At 41.5% G+C, this 26908-nt stretch overlaps 1 long non-coding RNA gene across 1 annotated transcript in view; it reads right to left on the bottom strand.

The window, feature by feature from the left end:
• The window catches only part of LOC134475778 (uncharacterized), a 48870-nt gene extending 31293 nt beyond the window's left edge, over positions 1-17577 (bottom strand). The window contains exon 1 of the long non-coding RNA XR_010047016.1: positions 17464-17577. This is a non-coding gene — a long non-coding RNA (uncharacterized LOC134475778). The remainder of the gene's footprint in view (positions 1-17463) is intronic.
• Positions 17578-26908: the final 9331 nt, after the last annotated feature.

The raw sequence follows: 26908 nt of genomic DNA, 5'->3' as shown, positions 1-26908 counted from the left end.
GCAGTCATTCAGGGACTCAGACTGACCAAGGCCCTGCTATTCTCCTGTGATTGAGGAGGTTGCCTTGGACATCAGCATGCAGAAAGAGAAAAGAGCAAAGTGGAAAGAACCTGGGAAGTGAACAAACTTTACACTCATTATACTCTGTTAGCCAGAATTCAAGTACACGGCCACACCTAAAACAGAGAAGGAAGTCACACAACCACATCTAACAATAGAGAAGGAAGCAACATGATCACACCTAACAACAGGGAAGGAAGTCACATGATCACACCTAACAACAGGGAAGGAAGTCACATGATCACACCTAGCAACAGGGAAGGAAGTCACATGATCACACCTAACAACAGGGAAGGAAGTCACATGATCACACCTAGCAACAGGGAAGGAAGTCACATGATCACACCTAGCAGCAGGAAAGGAAGTCACATGATCACACCTAACAACAGGGAAGGAAGTCACATGATCACACCTAACAACAGGGAAGGAAGTCACATGATCACACCTAACAACAAGGGAGGAAGCCATATGACCACACCTAATAAGAGGAGAAACTATGGGCTCAGAAACAATTGTCTAGGCAATATCTAACCTCCTTCTTTATGGCAGATTCTGCTTTTTTGTGACTGCACTCTAACCTTGGTCTTTTGAGATTTCTACAGGCTTTCACTGCAAGAATTTTCAAAGGATTTTTTTGAATTCAAATTTTTACAAGACAGAGGGCTGGCAATGCAGCTCAGTGGCAGACTGCTTGCCTTGCATGCATAAAGGCTTGAGTTCCCTTCTCCAATACCGATTTAATAAACAGACAGACAAGTGGAAATTCTTAAGAAGTGAAATCTTGCAATCGGTCTCAGTCTTGAGTCTCTGGCCACCTTGTGGATTGGCTGATATGGGGGCTCTGCCTACCCTCATCTGACAGGCGATAGAGGTGGATAGGAAGGCACTCTTGGTTTGAAGCAAAATATCTGATGGCAGCCCTTTCTGCAGAGAACTTACAAGCATGGCAAGACAAGTGAGAAATATTTATTGGCTAAACAAAGAAAGAATCTGGAACGTTCTGTTAGATGCTAAACACAACAAAATAGTTTCCTAAGATTTAACAGCCACAATAGAATGATGATGAAAAATCAAATTGCTAAAGAACATTACAAAACAATCCTGGTTTTGAAAAATAAAGAAATGTTTACACATAAGAAAAATGTTGAGTAAGATTTATAATATATAAGACTGTTTGACCACAGTCTTCTCTGTCTGATGGTGGGTTTGGAGTATTCTAATTTCTTCTTAAACCTTTCTGATCTATCTTCACATTTCTAACACTGAGCATATACTGTTTCTTTATAATCAGGACAATAAAGCTGTGTTTCCTTGGATGGAGAATCTTTAAATATGCATTATCTTTCAAACCAGTGAATCCACTTCAAAGAACTTCTATCAAAATAATGGGGGTCGTGCTGAAATATACTTTTATTGAAAGTATAAAGGTTTTTATTTCCTTTTTAGAAGAAACAGCTATTGAATCTTTTTGATGTTTTCTTTATAAATGTGACTGAGATATAAACCCTCCTCTTCACAATTTTTTGGAGAGTCTCAAGAAAATTCAGTAATACAAGGTAACCATGGGCTTTGACACAAATAAGAAATAGATAAGACTGAAGAGGGGAGGACATACTCTGTTGCAGTGGTTAGGAGAGCCTTTGCTTCTTTCTTTCTTTCTTTTTTTTCTTTTTCATGATAATATCAAGGGAGATTTTTCCCTTTAAATACTATGTATTCCAAAGCTTTGACTTTGTTTTATTATGAACATTTGTTTCAGAAAAGGATCTAAAGCTAATTTATACAAAAGTGTAAAAGACAGCTAACATCCTAATAAAGTAGTTCTCTGCTGGGCCACTTAATCAAAATGCTTCTTTTCTCCTTCCCAAGATTTATATCCAGGAAGTTTGGGAGGGACCCATGATCAGTTTTGTAAAAATCATGCCAGAAGGTTCTCCCTAAGGTCTTCTTAAAATAGCACTGGGACACATGCTGCCTTAACTTGCTATCTAAAGGTGGGCATTTGCGCGTTAGTAAGGATCAAAACTTCTAGCTGAAAGAGTGATGTTTATACACATTTCTCACAGCGTGGTGAGGTAGAGGCCCTGATCGATTCTACTATTGGCAGAAAAATCCTGAATGAAATGTCTTAGCATCTTTTATGATTTGTTGTAAGCTGTCCAAATCTCTCAGGCCAACAAGACCTAATTTAAAGCAAGAATCAGGAGGGTAAGCCAAGTGCTTAGGTCGGCTTTTGCTCTGAGACGCGGACCAAACCCAGCCGAAACTGAGCATTATTTCCATATCAGAAGCAATTCAAGGAGGGGAAAACAAATCCCTGAACACAAGGGTGGGAAAGCAATAAGAGAGCCCCATAAAAACTTACAAGGCTAATGCTCACTTACAGGGATGGATTCCAAATAAATCTGCCCCATCTCAGGAAGTTTAAGGCAAAGTGCCTCCCCTACGCTGTGCACATAGCTGGAGGGAGCAAAATCTTCCCAGGCATTCTTAACTGCAAGCCAGATTATGAAGCTACTTCATGAAGCTGGCTTGCAGTTAAGAATGCCTGGGAAGATTTTGCTACCTACAGCATCCAAAACTCCTCAAGGTGAATATTTAAAATGGATCGGGTCAGTAGTAACTGGGAACCAGGCGGAAATAAGCAAAATTCTCTCAAGTGGAAACCATTTTTGATCCATGCATCCAAAATAGCCAAATACAAAGTTTGTGAAATATGAGCTTATACTGAAAGTCCTCCAGAGATCAAAAAATGAACTTCCATCAAAAAAATCCAGGAAATAACCGAAAAAGCAGATATATGCAATACTGAGATAACTGAAATGTTTGGGCACACAATAAAAATACTTTAGATATATAAAGAAATAAAAGATCACTTTGTAAATAAGAGCAGGACATAATAAAAGGATTCCAGGGAAAGGGTTATAAAAGATTGTAAAATGAGTAAAAGGCAAGAGACTATAAAAATGCCTGTGCCTATTTGAAAACAATTGGTTGGGTAGAGCTGAAAAGAGAATTAATATACTGAATGAGCGAGCCAAAGAAATTATCCAGAATAAATGTGAAGAAAGAGAGAGAAACTTCAAAAGTTAAGAACTGCATAAAACAGACTAAATTGCTGTTGGCTGAATTCAAGCAGTATTCCATAAGGATGGAAATGAGTGAAAATGGGGGGGGGGGGAACACAACTTAGAAAATAACAGCTGGGAACTTTTCAGTATTAACAGAAGACTGCAGTATGTAGGCTCAGGAAACCCAGTGAATCCGTGTCAGAATTAAGTTTAACAGGTCCACAAATTGAGACGTCTCAGGGAAACTGCAGGACACCAAAGACAAATGGAAATTATCAAAAGCAGCCAATGCTCTACTTAAAAGGAAAATAGGGGAATAATATGACCTTTATGCTCATAAATTTGATAACTTAGATAAAATAGAAAAATTCGTTGAAATCATAAACACTGAAGTGCACATAAAATATTTACTATAACTAACCAAATGAAGTAGACCATAAACACGTCTCATGTTCTCTAATAAGGTAATTAAGTTAGACATCAACAATAAAATTATAATCAGAAGGAACTCACATGTTTGAGAATTAAGGAACACACTAATGAATTACTTATAGATCAAAGAAGAAATCAAAATATAAATTTAAAAATATTTTAAATTTTATTTCTTAAAATTTTACTCACTAAATATAAAAAGCAGCCAGCTCACATTCAAAAAGCAAGCAGATAAATTTCTTTAATGGACTCAAGAAGAAATAGAAGGCCAGAATAAATTTATAACCATTCAAGAAATTAAATCTTCTCATAAACACACAAAAAAATCTAGGCCCCACTGGTTTTGCTAGAAATTCTATGAAACATTCAAGAAAGAAATAATTCCAATTTCATAAACTATTCCAGAATATAGGAAAAGAGGGAATATCTTCCAACCCATTTTATAAAGCTAGAATTACTTCCATATTAAACCTTGAGAAAAGAAAATAACATGTCAGTATTACTTATGAACAAAGACCAAATAAAATGTGAACAAATCTAATACAGTTTTACATAAAATTACTGTCATAATTTGGTGTACTCTGGGTATAGTAAGTGAGTTTAAAGTTAAAACATCAATTAATACATATTAATACATATGTACATTACATTGCATATTTATTATTAGAAGCTCTAGCCATTTCTAGGAAATATAGAAATTTACAAAAACAATTCACATTAATTGCAATTAATGTGTTTATCCATATAGAACAGTCCCAAAGACTTCTCAGGTATATAATTAGAATCAGTAAGAGAGTTTAGCAAGTTTGTGAACTACAAAAAAATCCAGATATAAGTATTGTGTTTGTTAAAACCAACAATGAGTTCGAAAATAAAATTTTTGAGAATATCAGTTGCAATGGCATCAAAAATGTAAAGGAATATAACTAACAAAATAAGTGCAAGGCCTTCACGGAGAAAATGGCAAAATATCCTTTAAAAGATAAATGTAGAGTTGGACCTAGGTATGAATTGGTTAAATCAGTACAGTGAGGATTCCAAGTCTCCTGAATTCTATACATTCAACAATGCAAATCAGAATTCCAAGAGTTTAAAAAAATTTTTGCCCTTTTGTGTGTGAGATATGTACATAATCAGACAAGCTGTGTTTACAATGCAGATGGCAGTGAGTATAATCTTAAAGAATTGGGCTGGAATGCAGGAATTCATCTAATTGGATGTTAAAAGTTATATAGTCTATTAAGTGAAGTATGCAGAGTGATTCAGGGAGCAGAACACAGAGCAGACGGCTTGTGGCACAGACAGAATTATGGAAATGTCTGACTCTTAGAAATGGTTTCCAAAAATTGGTTGTTTGTAAGGAAAACAAATCAAATTGGATTTTCACCTAAAAGCTTATACCAAAATCAATTCTAGGTGAATTCGAGACATCAAGAGAAACTCCCAACACTAACACTTTTAGAGAAAAAAAAAAAAAAAAGCACAGTAGAATATCTTTATGATTGCTAGATAGGAAAACATTTTTTAGACAAGACAAAAACTCAAAGCATAAAGGAAATAAATAGTATGCAAAGTAAGCCAGGCTCAGACAAATATCACAAGTCTGGAGCCCCAACTCCAACCTCATTCCAAATACTTCTCAGGCAGAGGTCAGAGGCAAGCAGTAACTTCCAATGTGCAATCTAACAAATGACAGGAAAGTACAAGGGACACTGGTATTAAAAAAGAAAGCAAAAAGAGAAGGAGGTTAGGTAAAGGCAACATAGAGGATATCAGTGTGATCAAATACATTACATACATTAAAAGTTCTCCCTCAAAATATGTGAAACCAGAGGGAAGGTAGAGGTGGGGGAAATGATTAAAGTATATTATGTCCAAAATGAAACCCATTTATCAGTATAACCAATATGCACTAACAAAAAATGTGGAAAAAATTTAAATCAGTCTATTAAAATTAAGCATTTCTAAATGTCAAAGAATGTCATAAAGAGAAGAAAAAGATCACCTATTCAGGGAAGGTATTTGCAATAAGTTCAGTTCTAACATTCAAAATATATGAAGACATTTTATAAATACAAAGAAAGAAAAATGATCAAAAGTTGAACAGACATACTGTAAGAGAGAAAGTCTACCAACAGACATGACAGTATCAGTTTCATTTTGGTGTCTAGGAAAAATTCTACTTAAACCTACCGTGCCACAATTTTTCACATCTACAAAAAAAGAAAAGTTTGAAAAGAACAAATGTCAGTGATGATTTGAACACTTGTATACCACAGATGGAAGTTAAAATTGGTGCAGGCACTCTGCAAAATAATTTAGTATTTTCTGATAATTTTGAAGATTCACAACCCTGTGATTCCATGCCTTCTCTCTGAGGAATAAACCTAGAGAAACACTCATTCATAAACACCAGATGATCTGTGCAAAAATATTGCTGTCCTGGGACAGCAAATGCCCCTTAATCATAGAATAAGACTCACATTTGTTGCAGACTCATTCAGTGCAGTTTTACAAACTGTGAGCTAAAATAAACTTTCCTGCTCTCACTTTGGATGCTCCGTATTTTGTCTTAGAAAGGAGAAAAGTGACTTAGACACTGTATCAGTTTTCTCTGATGGAGAAAGAACTGGAAAAGGATTTTGATTAAGATGATATACATTTTTTTAACCAGGTCCACAATAATATGCTTTACAGATTTGTTTTGCATATTTCATTTTGAAAATGCTTTCAAATACATATTGCCTCCCATACCCCCAATAGTGAAATTTCTCCTGGGGAACTTCAAGCCTTTATAAGCATTTGGGAGAGAGTGGAGAGGATTCCAGAAACTTCCTGCCCCTGACTATGGGGCAGAGCAACAGTGAGCAGAGAAGTCCCTCTTACATCTTTGTTCTCTCACCACTCTTTTTAGACCCGCAGTTTCAATAACTCCCAACTTCTCTACTGTCACTTCAAGACCATAGCAATCTAGTTCACCCCAGCCTTTCTAAGCAAACAGTTTATCCACACAGAGGCTTGCCAAGATGTTATAAAGCCTTCAAGGGTGGTATGTACTATCCTATCTTGAATTTGCTCAGACCTCACCCCACTGGCCCACGGGCTCTGCTGGTTACCCAACACCCTCATTTTGGCCCGCTTCCTTGGCTGGGCTGTCTACCCAGGGCTTGAGCACTGTGACCCAGAGCAAGCCAAGGATTTCGGCTTTGTTTTGCCACTTCTTGCACAGCTCCACATGATCTCCACCAACCAAGGCCCTAGGGAGGAATAAATCCAACTTTCTGGAGCCCTCCACTCCCCAACCTCATTCCAAATACTTCTCCAGCAGAGGTCAGAGGCAAGCAGTTGCTTCCAACGCATTGTAATAGAGTGAATTCATGCTGGTTGAGATTGTGTGCTTCTGCCAGGGTCCCCTGCTCCAACCCTGTTAACCTTAGCAAGAGGAACACTCCCGCGGGGAAGTTCCAAACAATGGAAAACTCTTCGGAGAAACTGATGACTGTCACTTTTGGCCTGAGTTTGGGGTAGGGCACGCATTCCAGAAAACCCTTCCAGCACACCACCTGATCGGATTGTTTCACTCTTAGTTCAAAATGTTCCTCGCAGAGGGACTTTGCATTTGACACACTGACGCTGGAGGAATTTGTTACTACAACAAAAACTCCCAAACCATGGAAACGCACTGGCCAAACCCAAAACTGGGCTATAACACAGCATAAAAAATACTTGTCTTAATCTTGAATTTTTGGCTGTCTTTTTTCTTCTCATTTTTTTTTTTTTAATTTTGTAGCCACATCCTAAAACCAAATGGATTGAATTACTAGTTGAAAAATAAATTCTGTCCGTGGGAACTGTTGCTGTTGTTACAGAAAACAGTGGGAAGGTATTTTCCTGCCCTGTCTTAAAAGAGGGTGAAGTCATTTTCCTAGGGGGAAAAAGAAGACTTAAATTCCCACCAGATGCAGGAAAATAGAGCTGGTTGCTTAATTAGATTGCCTATTAAAAGGTGTCTTATTATTTTAAACTGTGTTTTAAAATATCCGACTAAGGGCAACCTTTCTGGAGAACAATTTGACAATTTGTATTTTAAAATCTTTAAAATGTATAATTTTTCCCCAGCAGTTTCAATTCTGGGAATAGTTATGAAGGTGCCAAAGATTTTTCTGCCTAGGTGTTTAATACTGCATTATTTTTAACAAGGAGGGTGGGAAAAAACTCTTAAATGTCCAGCATAGGAAATTGGTTAAATAAATTACTGAACAGTGAAGTGTTTTTTAAAACCTAAGGAGCCCTGTGCATTAGCATAACCCACTATGCTTTACATAAACCAGTGGTCTAGTGCCCCCTGCACCCACAGCTCCTGGGCTCTCTAACCCACCCACTTGTCTCTCCCGCTAGCTAAGCTGTTTGCTTACCAAGAATCACTGTGTGTTCCCAAACCTGTTTATGCTGCTGTCGTTTTTACTGTAATTATGCAATTTAATTAAGTGCACACCGATCGTTTTAAGGGAGATTTTAATTGCTCTTCTAAATACAAAAGATTTAAAGAAACTGGATAAAGAGTTGACCCCAAAAAGCTACTGAACCCCCGAAGAGTAGACCACAGTGAAATATAGGGGAAAACAGTGACGATGCCAAAGCCTTTTCTACAGCTAGGTATATAACTGTAGGTTTATGTGTTTTAATTTAAAATAAATGTTTTGTGATGTGTTTAAAGTTTAAAATAATGATGCAAGTGATACATGCACACTCATGTTTATAGCAGCGTAATTTGTAACAGCTAAATCTCAGGAGCAGCTCGTATGTCTTTTAACAGAAGAATGGATAAAAAACATGATATTTAAACACAATGCAGCACTGTTCTGCCATGAAGAAAGGTAAGCTTGGGGAAAAACCCTTAAATGTCCAGCATAGGAAATTGGTTAAATAAGCCCAAGTCATTTGTAGGCAAGTGGGTGCACCTTGAGACCATAATGTTAAGTGAAATAAATCAGACACACAAGCTTAATACTGCATGATTTTCCTTCTATGAGAAACTCAAAATATAAATGAAGAGCAAAGTAATAGATGGTAACAGGAAGTAGGAAGACAGATCTTTCTTAAATGGAAGGGCATCAAGAGATCGGGGGAGGGCAGGGATGAAAAAAGGAATTAAGATGTGTGATGTTCATGCACCAACTCCGCAGAAGGAATGTAAGCATATGATATCACAAACACACACTAATTAAAAGCAGACAAACAAAAAATAATGGCTTGAGTTACTCTGATATAAAGTAGGAAGAGGGAATTCTATCAGACACCACGCACTAGGAAAAGTAGTAATGGAAAAATATGTTTATGTACATTTATGACCAAACAAATCAGTCAGAGACTACTTGTGGCCCTGATTATGTTTACAGGGATGCATAAAGAAACTCCAGGAGGGCACATTCTAAAACGCTCTCAGTGGGTATTTGTGATCATGGACCTCTGTGGCTTGGCTGTGGGACCGTGCGTACAATCCCAGCAGTACAAAGAGGGCCTCAGAGAGGTGAACAGCAGAGAAGCCTAAGAGAGGAGATGGAGAGAAATTCCAAACAGCTTTCTGCTTTCAAGTTCCAGGATTTTTCTGAGACCAAGAAGTATTCCGGGCTATGGCTCTCCAAGATCTCATATAATTACTTCCTTATTTTTGTCTTAATTAAAGTTAGGCTTGTTTACTCTTACAGTTAAGTATTGAACTAATAAAAGCAACTAATAAATAGGATCATTGTTTATAGTAAATGAGTACATATGCACTTAAAATTTGGGTTACAGCCAGGCAAGGTGGCACAGGCCTATAAAGCTAGCACTTTGGAGGCTGAGGCAGGAGGGTGGCTGTGAGTTCAAGATCAGTCTGGGCTACAGAGTGAGCTCAAAGCCAGTCTGCACTACAAAGTAAGACTCTGTCTCAAAAATGAATAAATAAGTAAGTAAAAAATTGGGTTTTCTTTTTTCTTTGTTTTTTTCTTTTTGAAGTATTGGGGGTTGAATTCAAGGCTTCACCCATGCTAGCCAAGTATTCTACCACTGAGCAATATCCCCAACTCATGAGTGGATTATCTTGATACATATGTGTAAATGAATGTGTGGAGGACCACCTGGATGACTCTCCTTGAAAGGAGAGCAGTTATCTCCATCTTGGCTAAACTTGGCATTACTTGCATTTCCTGATATGTACAGAGCTGGCTAGGACCTTCCCTTATTCCCTCAATTGGCTTTAAGCAATATAAATTGGTCTAGCCAAGGTCGGTGTTACCCCGCCCTATAGATACCAAAATACATGTGTGAGCCAGAGGGGAGGGAGAGCCGTGCTCCACGCTGTCAACTGGGATTGAGCCTTGAGATAAGAGCTATGATTTCCCAGGGCATAAAAAATTGCACATCAGAGCTGAAGCACGGACCCCCAAACATTAGACACTACCTCAAATTGTGTTATGCAGATCAGTCTCTGCATATCCTTCCCTCCTCATATTGCGGAGGTGATTTAGGGCTCCTACCCAGCCCAGCTCACAGCACTCACAGAATTCTTGCCATTCTCACAGCCACTCATCCCTGAGCCACTCTGCTGTTCGTGAATTAATAAAACCAGGGTTCGGCCATGGGTCGAGGCCTTGGTCCTAGTTAACCATCATACAAGCTGGACCTAGGACCCTCATGGCTTCCCACAACTACAGGTATGCCTTAGAGTTTTTATTCTTGCCTAGGTTCCATTGGAAGTGGTAGATTGGAATTAACTTGCTAGGATTTCAATCACTTTCACATGAGATTACAAATATAAACCTCCCAAACCATGATGAGGATGGGGAAAGGCCTCCCATGCAAATATATCTGAGGGTCTGATGATTGCCTTGGAATCCAAGTAACATCAAGACTGTGTAATGAGTAACTATAAAGGTCCATATCCTTTAGGGTGTTCGTGTTGAATCTGACAAGGCACAAACCTAAGAAGGTTGAGTGTCTATTCCAGAGTCCAAAAAAGATGTCCCTAGCCACCTGAGTGTTGTTGTTGTTGTTTGAGACAGGATCCTACTGCCTCAGCCTCCCAGGGTCTGGGTTAGAGCTATGCATCATTATGCCTGGCTCCACCTGAGATTCTGACCTAGGCCTTGCCGAGGTGGACAAAGGCACAATCAATGGTTTGGTGCATTTCATTCTCACTACAGAGAGCAGGCATGCTGCCCTGGGCCTGCTAGCAGCATGAGTTATGTTCAACTGACCCATGTTCAAAACTCACTGAGGACATAATCTACCAACTAAACTTGGTATTTCTTTTAAAAGTTGCCTCCATGGGCTGAGGATTTAGTTCCGTGGCTTAAGTGCTTGCCTGGTAAGCAGGAAGTCATGAGTTTGATCCCCAGTACACCCTCCCCCCAAAAAAAACAACCCACAAAAGATATGTTAGGCAAGGTGGCACACATCTGCAATCCCAGCCCTCAGCAGGCTGAAGCAGGAGGATCATTGTGAGCTGGTTTATAAAGTAAGCTCCAGGCCAGTCTGAACTGCAGAGTGAGACCCTGTCTCAAAAAGACATAAAAAAAAAGTTCCCTCTAGAATCCTCCATCAGAGTAACTGGGAAAACTTAAAATGCTCAAGCTTCTCTGCAGTCCTTCTGACTCAACTAGCCAGGTGGGGACTCAAAAATCTGCATGTTTCTCAGCACCTCGGGGCACCTTGGTTGCTCTAAGGTCTGAGACCCACTGTCCAGCCCCTGTTCGGGTGAGGAAACCACTGCTTCATGACCACATGTCACATGTCTGCCTCCTCTCCAGACCTGTTTCCTTATTCATAACCTGAAAACAAACTCTGCAATTCCCTCCAGCACACAAAAAAAGTTTAATCTGTATATTGTTTTTATATGAACTGTGCCTAAATCCTACCAGGCTTACAGTGGATTTTAAATGAATCTTATTTGATGGCAGAAAAACATAAGTTTGTGTATGTTGTACATGTAAGACTTTGAAAATTAAAAATAAAAAGAATCATTTTTTAGTCTCTGTACTAAACTGGCAGGTTCTTTCTCATTCATCATAAACCTATAAATCTTTAGGACAGGAAGAGATTTGGAAATCTTCTACCACCGAACTCTGTGAGGAGAATGGAGACCATAACAATACAACTTTTTCAAGCTGCCCATTTTCCTCTATACCCTGCACATCCTCATGTGAGAGCCACCTCTGTGGTGGGCTAATAACGTTCCTTTCCCAAGTTTTATGATTCTCCTGCATCCCTGACGTTATGAGAGAACAAAGTGACAGCCAGGGAATCAAATGACTAGTTCAAGGTCCCTTTCCAGTTGGAGACCGAGCAGCAGCCCCAGAACTCGGTCCTCCTTCTCCCTGTAAGGAGCCCTCTCCTGCTGCTCCATCAAAGCCATTTCCAGTTTCAGAGTCACCCCTTAGAACTATGGTTATGACCCTAGCACTTGGAGAGACTGAGGCAGGAGGACCTTGCACTGGAGCAGAGCCTGAGCAACTTGTCAGTTAGCGAGGCCCTGTCTCAAAATGAAAAATGAAGAAAGGATTGAAGATGGAGCTCAGCAGTAAGGCTCTGGGTTCAATGTGAGTACCTCAAAAACACCTCTTTGGTTTTCTGGGGTGAATGGTATTCATGGAAGAGGCATGTCACATTCCCCTTCTGGGGGCAGAGGAGAGGAAGCACTCACCGCCCCAGGTCCTCTTCCCAGCTTTCCCTTTCGCGGGCTTCATGCAGAAGGAGGTGGGCCCAGCCTCTGCTACAGCATGCTAAGGAAGGCTTGGCGCAGACTTAGCCAGGGCCTGCACGGCTGTGCTCCCAGTGCGCCCCTGACCCAGCTTGCTCTCTTCACACAGGGTAAGTGTAGCTCCCTGCAGCAACCCCTCAGCTGAGCTGCAGCCCAGTCTGGTCCAAGCTCCATGGTTACCTGCAGGGACAGCTCTCCATGCGCTGTGCAAAACTGAACCTCTCTCCTCATCAAGCTCGTTCTGCCTCCCATATTTCTCATTTCCCTTGACGTCATCCCCATCTTCCCTATCAGAGAGCTTTGAGTCCGCAGAACACCTCTGAAGTTCTTATCTGCCTCTAATGAAATATAAGTAACAATAATAACAGTGACCATCCTCAGTGGCACCTGCCACGGTCACACCAAATGCCTGGGTCTTTACACTTATTACCTCCCAACAGTGCTGGGAATTTAGGTATCTTTTCATTTTTTTTTTCATATCACCAAGGCACCAAGGGCACACCCACTGACTGAATAAGGATCCCTAGAGAGACCACAGAACCAAGACTGGTCTCCAAGTCTCAGAGTTCACCCTCTGCTGCCATGTCCTGCTCTCCCCCACGCCGTCTCCACCACCCATCTCTACCTTCTCCCGGGCTGCCATGACTCTCTTCTGCCATCCGTTCCAGCTTCCGGGCTTTCTGCATCTCAACCCAACCTGAAGGTGGCAGCCAGGCTTACCTTTTAATGTCTGTTTCATGGAGTTGCTTCCCTTGTCCACCAGCTGTACCTCATTTCCCCCAGTTTCTCTCCAGGAAAGGGCAAATGTACCATGTGGACTGTGATGGTTTTCTACAGCATGGATTCCTTCGCCAATGCCTCCAGCAACTACTGCTGACTCTGCTGAGACCCACTAGCCTTTTATTCTAACTCCCTCTTGTCCTGTGTCTCTTCCACCCCTTGGAATTTTGTGTCAATCTCTCTTTTCTCTATTAAGCTCTGGCATCCCTGAAGCCCAGGCTGAGTTTTGTGTCTTCTGTTTTCCCTGCTTTGTTAAATCCCGACCTATTGGGACTTAGAACCTTGGCTTTGTCAGGTCTATGGCCTCAGACAGGTGGCTCATCTTCTGTGCCTGATTTTATTTGGGGGATGAAATCTACTCTGAGCTAGATAAAGACTTTGAAAGCATCACTGTGTGTATCAATAATCTGCTAGATTGAAACACAAAGGAGACCCTGCAAAGACTGGCTTGCTACAATCATTTCAAATCCTCCAGCAGCATCAATGTAAAGAGGAACAAACCTGGCAGCCTAACTCAGGCTATCACAGCTACTCAAAACTTAAGACATTATAATTTGGAAACAATATTCTAATAAGTGGGTGTTTTTCTAATTTAATCCAGTATTTCACATTTACTCTAGATTATTGTGGTTTCCCCTGGCACTTGAGTGCCCCCCAAAAGACAGCTCACTAAGATAGTGACTAATATCCCCTGCACAGGGAAACCATAGATTTAATATTTACTGAACACTTAGTACAGGTTGAGCATCCCTACTCCAAAAGTCCCAAATTTCCTAAAATCTAAAACTTTCAGAACTTGAATTTGATGTCCATGTGGACATTTCCACACCTGACCTCATGTAATTAACCAGTCAACACGGGTATGCTGAGAAGGGGTGAAATCACCAGGAGACCATGCAAGGGGTATGTGAAACCTGAACAGATGTCATGCTAGACTTCAGTCCTGCTCCAAAGATAGCTCGTTGTATCTATACCAATGATGGAAAAATGTGAAAACCAAAAGACTTCTAGTCCCCAGGGTTTCAGATAAGGGACATTCAGCCTGTACTGTGGAGTAACTGTGTAGGGTGAGAGATTAACTCCCAAGAGTCTCTCCATGCAGTAGTAGCCTGAGATAGGTGAGGGAAATGCATGAGGTAAACAGATGTCACACAGAAGGAAGATGAGCTGCTGTGGTATTGGGGGAAGCAGAAAAGGGAGTGGTGACTCCTGATTCAGGGCAGAAAGGAAAGTGAGTGTTCCTATGGGGAGGTGGGCCAGGGCCTCAGCAGAAGGCAGCCCAGGAGCATTGGTGGGCACACAGGAAAGGCCTGTGCCAGGGTGGGGAGCAGTGCATTGGAGTCTAGGGCGTGCCCACTGGGTGGGGACAAGAGAGTTTGTGGGCAAGAGGACCACAGAATTGTTCTAGGGCCAGGTCCCAGAGAGACTGAGGCATGGAGCAAGCAGGTCTGGGTGTGGGTCACTTTCTCTGAGCTCTAGTAGCAGTGGGTACAAGGATTTGGATGTCAGCCTTTGCACCAAGCTATATATATCTCTAGCCCCAGGATCTGACTAAGTCACTAAATTGCTCAGGCTGGGTTCAAAATTTCATTCCCCTTGTCTCATTCTCCCAGAATGCTGTGACTACAAGCATGTGCCACCATGCCCACCTTGGATGAGATTCTTATTTCCAATCTTTCTGTTTCTCTGCTGTCTTCAAAGAAGACTGTTAGTGAATCAGGATGCAATTACTTGAGTTTGGAAAATCAATTTGGTTTATCATTATTTCTTTGTTCTAAAATACTGGTTGTCAGAGATATTTTTCAGTGGCTTTTCATAATCTAAGAACCTCCACTAAGATAGCTAAAATGCAAAAAAAACCCGTAAAGTTTTCCAAGAACACAAACACTGGCCATTTTAACTAACAGTGTGACATTAACATACTACTCATGGACAGATGATGAGAATATGCTCTTTGAAAAATCCCATTAATGCATAGCTGTCATTCTTAAGCAAGTTGCTAAGAGCATTCCACCACCAAAAATAGGACTAAAGAAAATTAGCCCTTCTTGTCTGAAGACTGTGACCATCACTGCCTTGGACATGTGCAGGGCAATGAATATCAGCCTCCCTGGGTGTTCCTGGGAGGGAACAGCGGGCAGGAAGGCATGGTTAGGTTGTCCTTGTCTCAGAATAGTGCCGATAATTCAAGAGTAAGTACTGCTCCTTGTCCTATGCAAGGAAACAGACCAAAGCTTTAAAGAACCAGTTTTAATATATGCACCTAATGCATTCTAAAACTGACAGGGAAATGCTCTATTTTAGAATTCTGGTGACATATTCAAGTATTTGGGTTTAGATCTGAAATGACCCCCAAAGAGTCATGTGTTGAAAGCACAGTCCACCAGGCAACAGGGTTGAAGGTGGGCTTTGGGAAGGTAAATCGATCATGAGGCGCTAACCAGAGAACTAATCCATTATTTGGTGGAGTTATTGGTAGGTAATAATGGGGGCTAGTTGAAGGGAATGGGTCACAGGGGCATAAACTTGGGGATTACATATTGTTCCCAGATCCTTTATGCCTGAGTCTCTCTCTTCCCTTCTGGTCACCAGAGGTGAACAGCTTTGGTCTATATACAACCTACTCCTGCTTCCATAATGTGTCTGCCTTGTCCCAGGTCTACAGCCAAGGACCCAGCTGACCATGGGCTAAAACTGAAAGCCAAACTACACCTGTTCTCTGAACTCATTTTCCCAGGTATTTTGTCACAGCAATGGAAAACTGACCAGCATGCCAAATATAAACATATAACAACTCTCTCTAAGCACATGTCTCCTCTTATCCTGAGGGAAAAAAACCCTACGCCCTGTTGATTGTAAACTTTCCCCCTGAACCTCTCACTTTAAATATCTCAAACATAACCAATATATTATCAAAGCATTACAGAGATCAACACAGTTATGCCCCTCACTTTCTTTCTTTCTTTTTTTTTTTAATTTTATTTTGAAAGTAGTAAAATACAACAGAACAAGACAGAATAAAGCCAACTAAGACTGTGTAGTGAAATTGGTACAGAACTTCATAGCAGGTTACCGAGATAACAGTAATAGGTATCACAGTATATTTTGTTATCTTTACAATAGTTGTTCTTTCAATCACGTATAGCAAAATAAAATGAAATACAGAACATTATAGAACTTATCAAAATAGAATATTGAATAGAGCAGTACCATTAATCAGAATAGAGCAAAACAGTAATAAAAAATACTTGCTTCAAAAAGATGGTAGAAGGAAGTCCCCCTTATTTGCTGTGGTCAACCTCCCAGGAGATGCTCAGATTTCTGGTTCCCATTTGCTAACAGGGTGACAGGAGAAGCGGGTAGAGGAAGTGGGATGTTTGACTCTAGCCCATACACCAGTAGGTTCACTATTGCTTAGCAGGGAGGCAGGCTGGTTGCTTGGTTACCCAGTGTCCTAAGTTTCAACATGGCTCAGATCTCAGGAGCCGCTGATGGTTCTCCCCTGGAAGGGCCGCAGTCTGCCACACCGCAGCCACTTACCATGGAAGGGAGCTCATGCTCCTCACTTTTGAAGAAAGGCAAACAAAAGATTACAAGAATGTCCAAACTTTGGGAAACCTTCCATCTTTTGTCTTGAGCTGAAGGAATGGATCTGCCTGCCGCATCTTTGGGTTGGAGATAAGAGCTAACTTGTTGCCTTTTTTTTTTTTCAGTACCAAGGATCAAACCCATGACCTTATCACTGAGCTGTACCCTAGTCCCCAACTTTTGATCTTAATGTTTCCCTCCTACCACAGACACCTATGACAAGGGATTACAGCCATCACTGTGGAGAGCAGCTCTGTGCTGAACAGGTGCCTCATCCTCTGTCTCTCTGGCCTCCCCTTTGGGGAGGACAACTCCTGGGTCACACCATGTGGATGTCTGCTGGTCTCCTCTTGCAGGTAAGATATTATCTTTGAGATCTTCTGCTCACTGACCAACTCCTAATGGGGCCAGATCCTTATCTAGGTCACCCAGCCCCTTTGACCCAACCTCTACAGTAATTCACTCAGGGTGAGTTAAGAACAATCCCAGAACAGCTCACAGGTTCTCAGCTCTTCACCAGAGGCACCACTGTGACAGCCCCTTCTGCACAGATCCCGCTGGAATGTCAGGTCCCCCTGGATGCAAAGCAGGAGGTGGTTCCAGCAAACTGATTAGTAAGGCTCCTGTAACTTGCCAAGTTCACATTGGTGTCTAACTTGTCACACTGGCTGGCTGACTCACTCAGCCTACAGGCTCCCCAAAGACAGCCTAGTGATTCACTCAATTTTTAACGTTAAGAACACTGGACCTTCTACCCACAAAGTTACCCTGATGAGCAGGCTGGGGTCTTACCGGGGTAAGCACAGCTTGGGCCTCTGCATTAGGTGGCTCCTCAGTTAATCAGCCTCAGGCGGCTGTGTCTCACATCTGTGCAGTTCCATAACTGCGCAAGGGCCACAAGCTCACAGAACATAGCTAAAATGAGGACAGACTCTCGCAGGTCAGAGGCCACAGAGCACATGTTTCATTTCTTCAGGGAAGAATAAAAGAGTTCACTGGCCAAAAGCAAGGAAAGAAATTTGCCAAATATCTCATTTCCTGCTATTTAACCAGTTGGTTGTGAATCACATAAAAAAAATTCTCTCCATCTCCACAAATATTTTGAGTTATTTACAAACTGGTAATACATTGGTGACTGGATATACATGTACACCACTGCAGAGAAAGGGGGTTCATGGAACAAAAATTAAAGTTTTCCACTGTGGTTTCTTCCTCTTATTTAGAAACAAGAAGCATTTTTGTTTATGACTTTGATAAAAGGGATATGAGTGCTTTTTTTGTAATAGAGAAAAGAGAAAAAGAAGAAAGGAAGGAAGGAAAGGAAGAGGAAGGGAACGGGTAGATTCCTTGCCAATCAAGGCCTAGAACAAAAGAAGCTTGGAACAATTGTAGCTCTCCCCATCACCTGTCTTTCCCCACGCAGGAACCAGGCCTCACCCTCCCGAGCCCGGGGAGGAAGCATCACCTCTTGACACAACCCAGCACAGAAGGTTCTGGCACTGTCCTCTGGCCTCCTGACAAGAATGTTCACTTACAGATCCCAAGTTATCCTAAGTCCATCTGGTGTGTTCCGAGGATCAAAAACAAATTCGTGCAGCCTCCCCTACCCCCACCCTCTCTCTCTCTTTCTCTCTCTCAGGCTCTGACCTGCTTTCCTGAGCACTCGGGTGAAGCCCAGACTTGCTCTAGGGAGGCTCTCTGGGAGCGGGACCTGACCGACCGGCCCATAATGCCTGTGACACAACTGTCCCGCTCCAGCCCGAGGGTAGAGCCATCCAACCAGTGGTCCTCACCCAGGGTCAGGGCAGGCAGGCTGGGCCTCACAGACCCCTTAGCTTGGTGGTCAGCTCAGAGGCACAGGGCTACAGGGGAACTTAGTGGTGACTTTACTGAAGGAAGACTATCACAGCTGAGCCACTGGCTAACTTGGGTCACACTATGATAGCAGGACATTTGAGATTAGATCTCAAGGGGGAAGAGGTTTTTCTTTTTACTACAGATCAGTTTAAATGAGAGTTGATAACCTTAAGCCAGCTGTGCTTCAAGAGAAAATAGTACCAGAGCTTTGGGGATAGTAAGGAGTGAGGTGAGGGAAAGGGAAACATCAGGTCCCGTTGATTTCGTCGCTAAACAGACACCCCCATGTGACCCAGGTGCATGTCAAGGAAACTAACACGTGCGGCCTGCACCAACTGGCTTGACCAGAAGTGCAAGTTCAAATGCCAAGGTGGCTGGAGAAGGGGGCAGACATAGGAAGGAGGAGGGGAGGCATGCTACCCATTTGGGGGGCATTGTTCTCTCTGAACAATGAAGCCACTGTGTAAATTGCACCTTACCAGGGTCAGGGGAAACCCAGAGTGCTTGACTTGGTGACCTGTAGTACTTCAATACCATTCCTTCCTGGACCCCTGACTCCAGTTGGAGTCCCCTTCCTGGACCCCAACTAGACTGGGGGTCCAGTTGGGTAGCACTTGGGGTCCACACACACAATGACCCCTACATCCTGTCCTCAGTTTGCATTGTTATAGGAGCTCGCAGCTGGAGGCGCCCTGGGTTTGGGTTTTATGAGGAAAGAGGATTTATAAACAGAACCGAAGCACCTTCTGGGAGAGAGCAATTGGCTCTTTGGCACAGCAAGCAAATGGCTCCTGAGCTGACAGTAAATGGTCTGAAGCCTTGTTATTCGCCTGAGACACCCCTGGATTCTGCAAATTGCTGCTAATCACATTATGAGAGTTACAGATTCTCCCACAGAGGCCACCTAGCCGTCAGAGATGCACGGTGTGGCACAAGTGCAGAGGAAAAGGCCCTACAGTTTGGACTGGTTTTTCCTATCATCTAAGTGCCTTAAAATGAGAATTCATATGTCTGAGCAAAGTCAGGAAAGGAAAGCCTGTGTTCAGCCTGTGCTCCTCAGGCTGCCCCTTACACAGACCACATTGTGTATTGTTCCTGTGCCTGAAACGCTTGTAACACACCCTCCATGTAACCCCCTCCCTATCGCCTTGGTTCCTGTAACTTGTTCTTGTAGCTTGTTCCCCTTCCCAGGTTCCTTTTATGGGGACAAAAGGATCCTAAGACCCTGACCCCTTCCCTTGCGGCTTGCTACTTTATAACTTCCTGCAGCCCCTGGCTGGGGCACACGCTTCCCTGGCTGCTTTTCTGGGACAGTGTCGTTGCTGGGCTCAGCTAATAAAGCACTTCTTTGTAATTTATGGAATCCGTCATTTTTCTGCCCATATCAAGAAACATCTTTCAAAATGAAAATACTCCTGGAAGGGGCAGCACGTTGGACTGTTAAGGGCTAACTTCTGTCCTCCTAAAATCCATATGTTAAAGTCTCAACCCCAGGACTGCAGAATGTGACTATATTTGGAGATTATGAAAGATAATTAAGTTAAAATGAGGTCAGTAAGATGGACCCTACTCCCACATGATTGATTCCTCAAAAGACAGGGAAATCAAGGCATAGAGGGTAGCCCAGGGGAGGACTCTGGGGAAGAAAGCCACCCAAAATGGAAGGAGAGAGGCCTTAGGAGAGACTGACAAACTCTGGGGACACCTTGGTCTCCAACTTCCAGCTCCCAGAAGTAGGCAAAAATCAACCTCCGTTACTTAGGCCCTTGTCCATGGTACTCAAGCGAACACATGTGCACTTCAAAGTGAATTCCTGACAGCAGAAGGTACAGCAAGCCCTGTGCGTTCTGCAGCTGAAGAATGGAGAGTGAACAAGTCAAGGCCCTCACGGGAAGCAGTGGACGCTGGTCATGAGCGTGGGGTTTGGAATCAGTGAGTGTATCTCCAGGTCAGTAAACCTCTCTGAACATCAGCCTCAGTGTGGTGATATGACTGCGCTGACCTTACGAAGCTTCCAGGATTAAATAAAATACATGGGATGTGCACGGTGCCTGGGACATGGTGAGCGTTTCATAAACTATACTTAGGATGATGGTGTGGGAAGCTAGGAGAAGGGGTTTAGAGAGGGATCCTGGTGGAAGGTGGAGTGGAAGTTACTAGAAACAGTGGTAGACTGGGAAATCAGGAGATCCTGGATTTTAGTGCCAGGCAAATACTGATTAGGTAACTTAGAAGTCACTTTATCACCATGCGCCTCAGTTTCCCCATCTACCTAACGAGAACATTAGACTCTCTGTAAAAAAAAGAAATGGCAGGGGAGCCTAAAAGCACCCTGCTCTTTTCTCAAGGCCATCCCAGGAGGAATGCTCTTCATTTCCATAGTCATCAGTTAGGGATCCACTTCGGAGTCACAGGAAAGATACAAGCACAAGTTTCTTCACTGTCTTTCTCCTTCACAAACTACATGAGTCAGGGGAGCACAGCAGGAGAAAGCTGCGGGTCCCTCCCCCTTCCCAGTGATCATTACCACCCTCCCCCCAGACAGGCTCACACCCAGCAGGCTAGCTTTCCATGTCCTGGAACAAGGCTTTGCGGATGCTAGGAGGGCAGCGCGCCAGGGATGGCACGGACCTTGTGTTCCTCTAACGGGATCCTCAGCCCTGGTAGTGCATTCTTTGCCAGCCTCAGATTTTAGGCATCTTAATCACAAACATGATTGTGTTTATTTATTGATGCTAATTGGCAAAGCTTTGAGCAGAGCGTGCATTCATTTAGGCTACCAGGTCTGCTACCAAGACACTGTATGAAGTGCTGGCCTGGGTCCGGTGGAGTGAGACACAGTTCTCTTCTGAGCAGAAATTTGTAAGATACTAGACTGTAATGCAGAGCCCATTGTTTTGCCATGTTCTTCATACCACAGGGTCGTGGCATACTGCTGTGGAGTACTGAGAGAAGCCATCACGGAAATGAGTCAACTTTTCCAACTTCCAGAACTGAGCATTTCTCACCTGTTCACTGAAGGCAGATAGAGCATTTCCAGATTCTAGGATTGAGGTGTGTTGCTACTAACAGGATAGCTCTCAAGGCAGCGAACTGGGGCAGACCAGCTTCTGAGCTGGCTGACTGAGCAGACCTAGCATCAACAGAAGGAACAGTGTGCACCCTGTGGGCCTCTCTACTAAAAGCAAGTATTTGGATATTGAGTCTGCTAATATCTGATGCCCAAACTGGGCCCATTCCTAGAAATAAGAGAGCTGGAAAACATCAAAATCAGGGAACTAACAGGCAAATCTCCATAGATTGGGTGCAGCTTCCGAGGTAAATCTATGGCATTTGACGCAACTTATTCTAAACCTTCATAGGTTTCTAGCAAATCACTGGGTCCCCCCTACTCCCTCATTTGACTAAAAAATCACGTCTGCCCAGGCTCTTCTGCCATGTTTTGTCTTTTAAGAATGCTCAAGAGAACCAGTTTTAGTTGCAGGAATTATGAGAAGATTATGCTCATCTCTAAAATGGAGTCAATAATTGGAGTCACCTGGTGCATATACTTAATGTGTTCATAAATGAAATGATACATGGAAGTGCTCCTTGTGTGTCAGTTATTAATAAATAAACGTTAGTGTCAATAAGGAAAAAGCATTATGAAACTTGGGTGCTATGATTACAGAAACAGTAAAACAGGCTTTCCAAAGAATTTTTTGTTTACTCGTTTTGTATTTTTAATTTTTATTTTGAAGGTAGTAAAATACAACAGAACAAGATGGAACAAAGCCAATCGAGACAATGCAGTGAAATTGATACAGAACTTCACAGCAGGTTACCGGGATAACAGTAACAGTTACCGTAGTATATCTCACTATCTTCACAATAGTTGTCCAGTCAATCAGGTATAGCAAAATCAAACTAAAAACAGAACACTATAAAACCTATCAAAACAATATTGAATAGAGCAAAACAATCAGAACAAAGCAAAACAGTGAAAACAATGCTGGCTTTCAAAGAGAAGACAGAAGGAAAGCCCCCATATTTGCTATACTGCAAACGGTCATCCTCCTAAGAGATGCTCAGACCTCTGGCCCTCAGTTGCTAACTAGGGGTAGACGAGGTGGGAAGTCTGATTCTAAGCCTGTGCCCGGTAGGCTCACAGGAAACGCAAACTGGTTCTCTTCCTGGCTTGCCCATCACAGCAGCTTACCAGGAAGAGAGGGTCATCATGCTTTCTTGCTCAGTGCCCTAAATTCCAACATGGCTGGATCTGTATTTTTAAATTTTTAAACTGTGTTCAAATGCATATGACATAAAATGGTGAATCATCTCAACCATTTCTAAATGTATGCTCATGATACTGAGCATATTCACATTGCTATGTAACTGTCACCATCAACCATCTCTAGAAATTTTTTACCCCCTCAAACAAAAACTCTGCATTGTTTTCACTACATTAAACTTATCTCACCACACGCGCGCGCGCACACACACACACACACATCCCACATCTCTAGCAAACAGCACCCTATGTTCTGCATTCATAAAATTGACTACTTTAGACACTTCTTGTTAGTAGAGTCACACACAGTTTTCCTTTTGTGACTGCTTAGTTCACTAAAGAACAGCCTTCCCTTTTAGGCTTAAATAATTTCCTGCAGTATGTATGCACAGATTTTCTTAATCCATTCATCTATCCTTGGATACTTGGGTTTCTTTTACTTTTTGCCTATTGTGAAATATGCTCCTATAAACATGGATATATAGATTTTTCTTCAAGATCCTGTTTTCAGTCCATTTAGTTACACACCCAGAAGTGGAATTGCTGGGCCACACAGTCATTCTGTTTGGGCTTTTTGTTTTGTTTTGTTTTGTCTTGTCTTTTGAGGAGTTGCCATGTTGTTTTGCACAGCAACCGTCCTCTTTTACAATGTCACTGACTGTGCACAAAATTGAAATTCCTCCACATCCTTATGAACATTTGTTAGCCTCTGTTTTTAGGGAACTGAGCTCACCCTGATGTTTGAAAAAGGTCTTCAAACAGTTTTGTGATTAAGTTAACAATACAAACTAGCTCAGTAATATGATATAGTCTTCATTACCAAAAGAAAGGACGACCGGACAGTCTCAGAAGCTCCACCCTTGTTCACAACATGGGTGAACAGAGGGTAGAAAGGGTAAATTCTCACTGCATGGAGTAAAGGTTGAAGATTATATGGAGAGCCTTAATTACTTCATCTGTCTAAGGCCACAGAAGAAACCTCAAGAATTCCGAGTATGAGAATCCAGGAATGGTGCAGCGTGAGGACTCCTAAGCAAGGGGAATATACCCTGCCAACCCAGGAACAAACTAAGCTGAGAGAAACCAACTGGAAATGCAGTCCCAGTGCTGTAACTGGAACAGATAAAAATCTCAGCACAGAAGCTGGAACCGGAGCCTCTGGAAATCGCAATTTGAATTTCCTGCTGCCGCAGGAATCGGTGAATGAAGCTGAGAGTGGGACTGGCAGGGAGCCCTGCATCAACCTGTGGTGAGAGGAACGGGGACCCTTCCATAGACTAGGAGGCTCCAAAAGAGGACATTCTGGGACTGGGCAGACTAGCCAGAACAGGACGCTGCAGTGATTATAGTTGCATATTCCCCTCTCAAGCGAGATTGGTGGGGAGCGCTTGGCCTGGTGACACCGCTAAGATCCAGTAGGCTAGCCCAAATCAGGTCCCAGCGCCTGGCGGTGCACCCTAGCAGTGGAGCCTTCACTAGGTTGACCTGGAAGGGTGGGCCCAGAAGAAGCTGCCCAGGCCTGTGTCTCCCTAGTACACTACAGTGGCAGGAACACCTAGCCGGCAGGATTCAAACAAACTGTAACCAACAAAGAAAGAAACTGGGCCACTTATATATGCTTGCATGGAAGGAACAAAAAGTATGAGAAAAGGGAGCAACAAGAAAGGGTCCTCAGTCCCCAATCCTGAGAACACTGATCCAGGAACGGTAAATGCAAAGGAGAATGAGGACAGAAAACATACAATATCAGACACACCACCAATAGACATAAAGCGATATCTCTGGAGCATCATAGACGAGTTCAAAAGTGAAGTATTTAATGAAATAAAGCAAGATATAAGTAGAATAGTTAGAGAAATGCTGAGCACCACCCAAGAAAAAACAGAAGGTGAAATGGAAGAACAGAAAAAAGGGGAGAATTGCTTGATAGAAAAAATAGAGAATACATGAAGCAGATTCAAAGAGATTGCCAGGAAACTAAAAACTCTATTGAAAGCTGGCATAACAGCTTGAAAGAACCTAAGGATAGATTATCTGAACTGGAGGGCATATTTGTAATGTGGGAGCATGAAATGAAAAACTTCTTAAAAATAACAAAGAAACAAACAGCAATAATACAAAAACTAGAAGATGATAAGAGGATCTATAACTTAAGAATTAAGAACATAAAAGAAGAGGTAGGGACACAAACAAATGAACTACAAAAGCTACTCACAGAAATAATCCAGGAGAATTTTCCTAATTTAACAAAAGATAAAGATACTCAGATGTACGAGGCATACAGGACCCCAGCCACCTACAACCGAAACAGAGCTACACCCAGGCATATAATAATCAAAATTCCAGAAATCCAATATAAGAACAGAATATTAAAAGCTGTCAGAGACAAGAAACAGATCACTTACAAGGGAACACCCATCAGAATTACAGCAGACTTCTCAGCACAAACCATCAAATCACAAAGAGCGTGGGGCGAAATAATTCAAGCTTTGAAAGATAATAACTTCCAGCCAAGATTGATATTATCCTGCACAACTGTCCCTAGAAATTAATGGAAAAACAAGGTGCTTCCAGGATAAAGAGGAACTAGGGGAATTTGCAACCACCAATTCAACTCTACAGAGAATACTGCAGGATATTCTAAAAAAAGGAAAATACCAAGATTCCAGAAACACTGGCAGAGAGGCCACAATGAATGGAGCAGAAAGTGAAATAAAGAAGACAAACTGACAACTAATGACAGAAAAAGAGCTCAACAGAAATGAGGCAGAGAAGGTTGGATGGTATGAACAGCTATTTTGGAGAAAACAAGACATTATAATAGCTAGTGCTGATTTAATATCATCTTGTTTTAAAGTCCCATTTTTGTTCTTCTGTCTCCAAAGGTCTTAACATGTTGTATCTTATTGGATTTTATTATATGTGATAATATAAACAAAAACTTTTATAGACAAGGAGATTATACAGAAACCATTGTTCATTTTCTGCTAATTGATTCTAAATACCCTGTAATACTGTCATTCTCTTGAATGATTTTACATTGTCTTGATATGTTTGATGCTACAGTATACAAAGTTATACTCAAAGATTTCAAGGAAAGAGACACTATGGTAACTACTTTTATGTCAGAATATCTTGTGGTGAAACACTATTTTGCTTAAATGGTTATGTTTTGACCTGCGCTGTTTTGTTGTTATGCTCTCTTTTATCTCAATCTCCCTTTTTTATTATTTATTTTTTTATCTTTTTAATTAAGAGAAAATAAATAAAAAATAGCAGGATATATTATAGTAACCCACTTTGATTTCTTATTAACTTGATTTGAAACCCTATATTGCTCTCACCATCTTATTTAGACTGATTTTCCTCTATTCTGTTTTGCTTGATAGTACCAAGTTCAAAAGTATAGGCAACAACTGTGAAGATGATAAGATCCATTATGATGTCCATTCTGGTTTGACTATTATCTTCTTATGAAGTTCTGTAATGTCTCCAGTGCTTTGGTTTTATTGGTTTTGTTCTTTACTGTTTTGTTCAGTTTTATTATAACTGATGATATAGGCAATTCTTTTTAAGATAGCAAGAGGCAGTATGGTAACCATTGTTGATCACCTTGTATTTTGTTTTTACATTATCTATTATGTCCATCCTTTTGATTTGACTGACTCTGTTCTGCTATGTCACATTTGGTTTTACTCTCTTCAAAAAAAAGTAGTAAGAACTGTGGGAGTAATAAAACCCAAAATGTGTAATTGTCATTGTACAAAAGAAAGGAAAAGAAAGTGCTCTGAAGGATATAAACCGCATGTATATTTAAATGTATAAGATAGAAAACCATATTACTGAGTTTTGTTAGATCATTGAACAGAACTGTTTACAGTCTCACTGTTTGAAAGTGCACTTTATATGTTTTAATTTTGTAACTTGAACAATGATTTCTAAGATGACAATATGTAATCTATTAACTAGTGATTTCCTACAGTTTATTTTTTCTGAAATTCTGTGTAACCTGTACCCTTTTTCTGTTTTTTTTTTTCTCCTTAAATAAAATTTTTTAAAAATTTCAAAAAAAAAAAAAAGAATTCTGAGTACATCCAGGGGTAAAATGAT

The sequence above is a fragment of the Cavia porcellus genome, unplaced genomic scaffold, assembly GCF_034190915.1.
Source record: "Cavia porcellus strain 051 isolate PalLab524CR breed Dunkin Hartley unplaced genomic scaffold, mCavPor4.1 scaffold_1, whole genome shotgun sequence".
Taxonomy (NCBI): domain Eukaryota; kingdom Metazoa; phylum Chordata; class Mammalia; order Rodentia; family Caviidae; genus Cavia; species Cavia porcellus.
The sequence above is the reverse complement of the archived record's forward strand: the minus strand, read 5'-3'. Positions and strand labels throughout refer to the sequence as shown.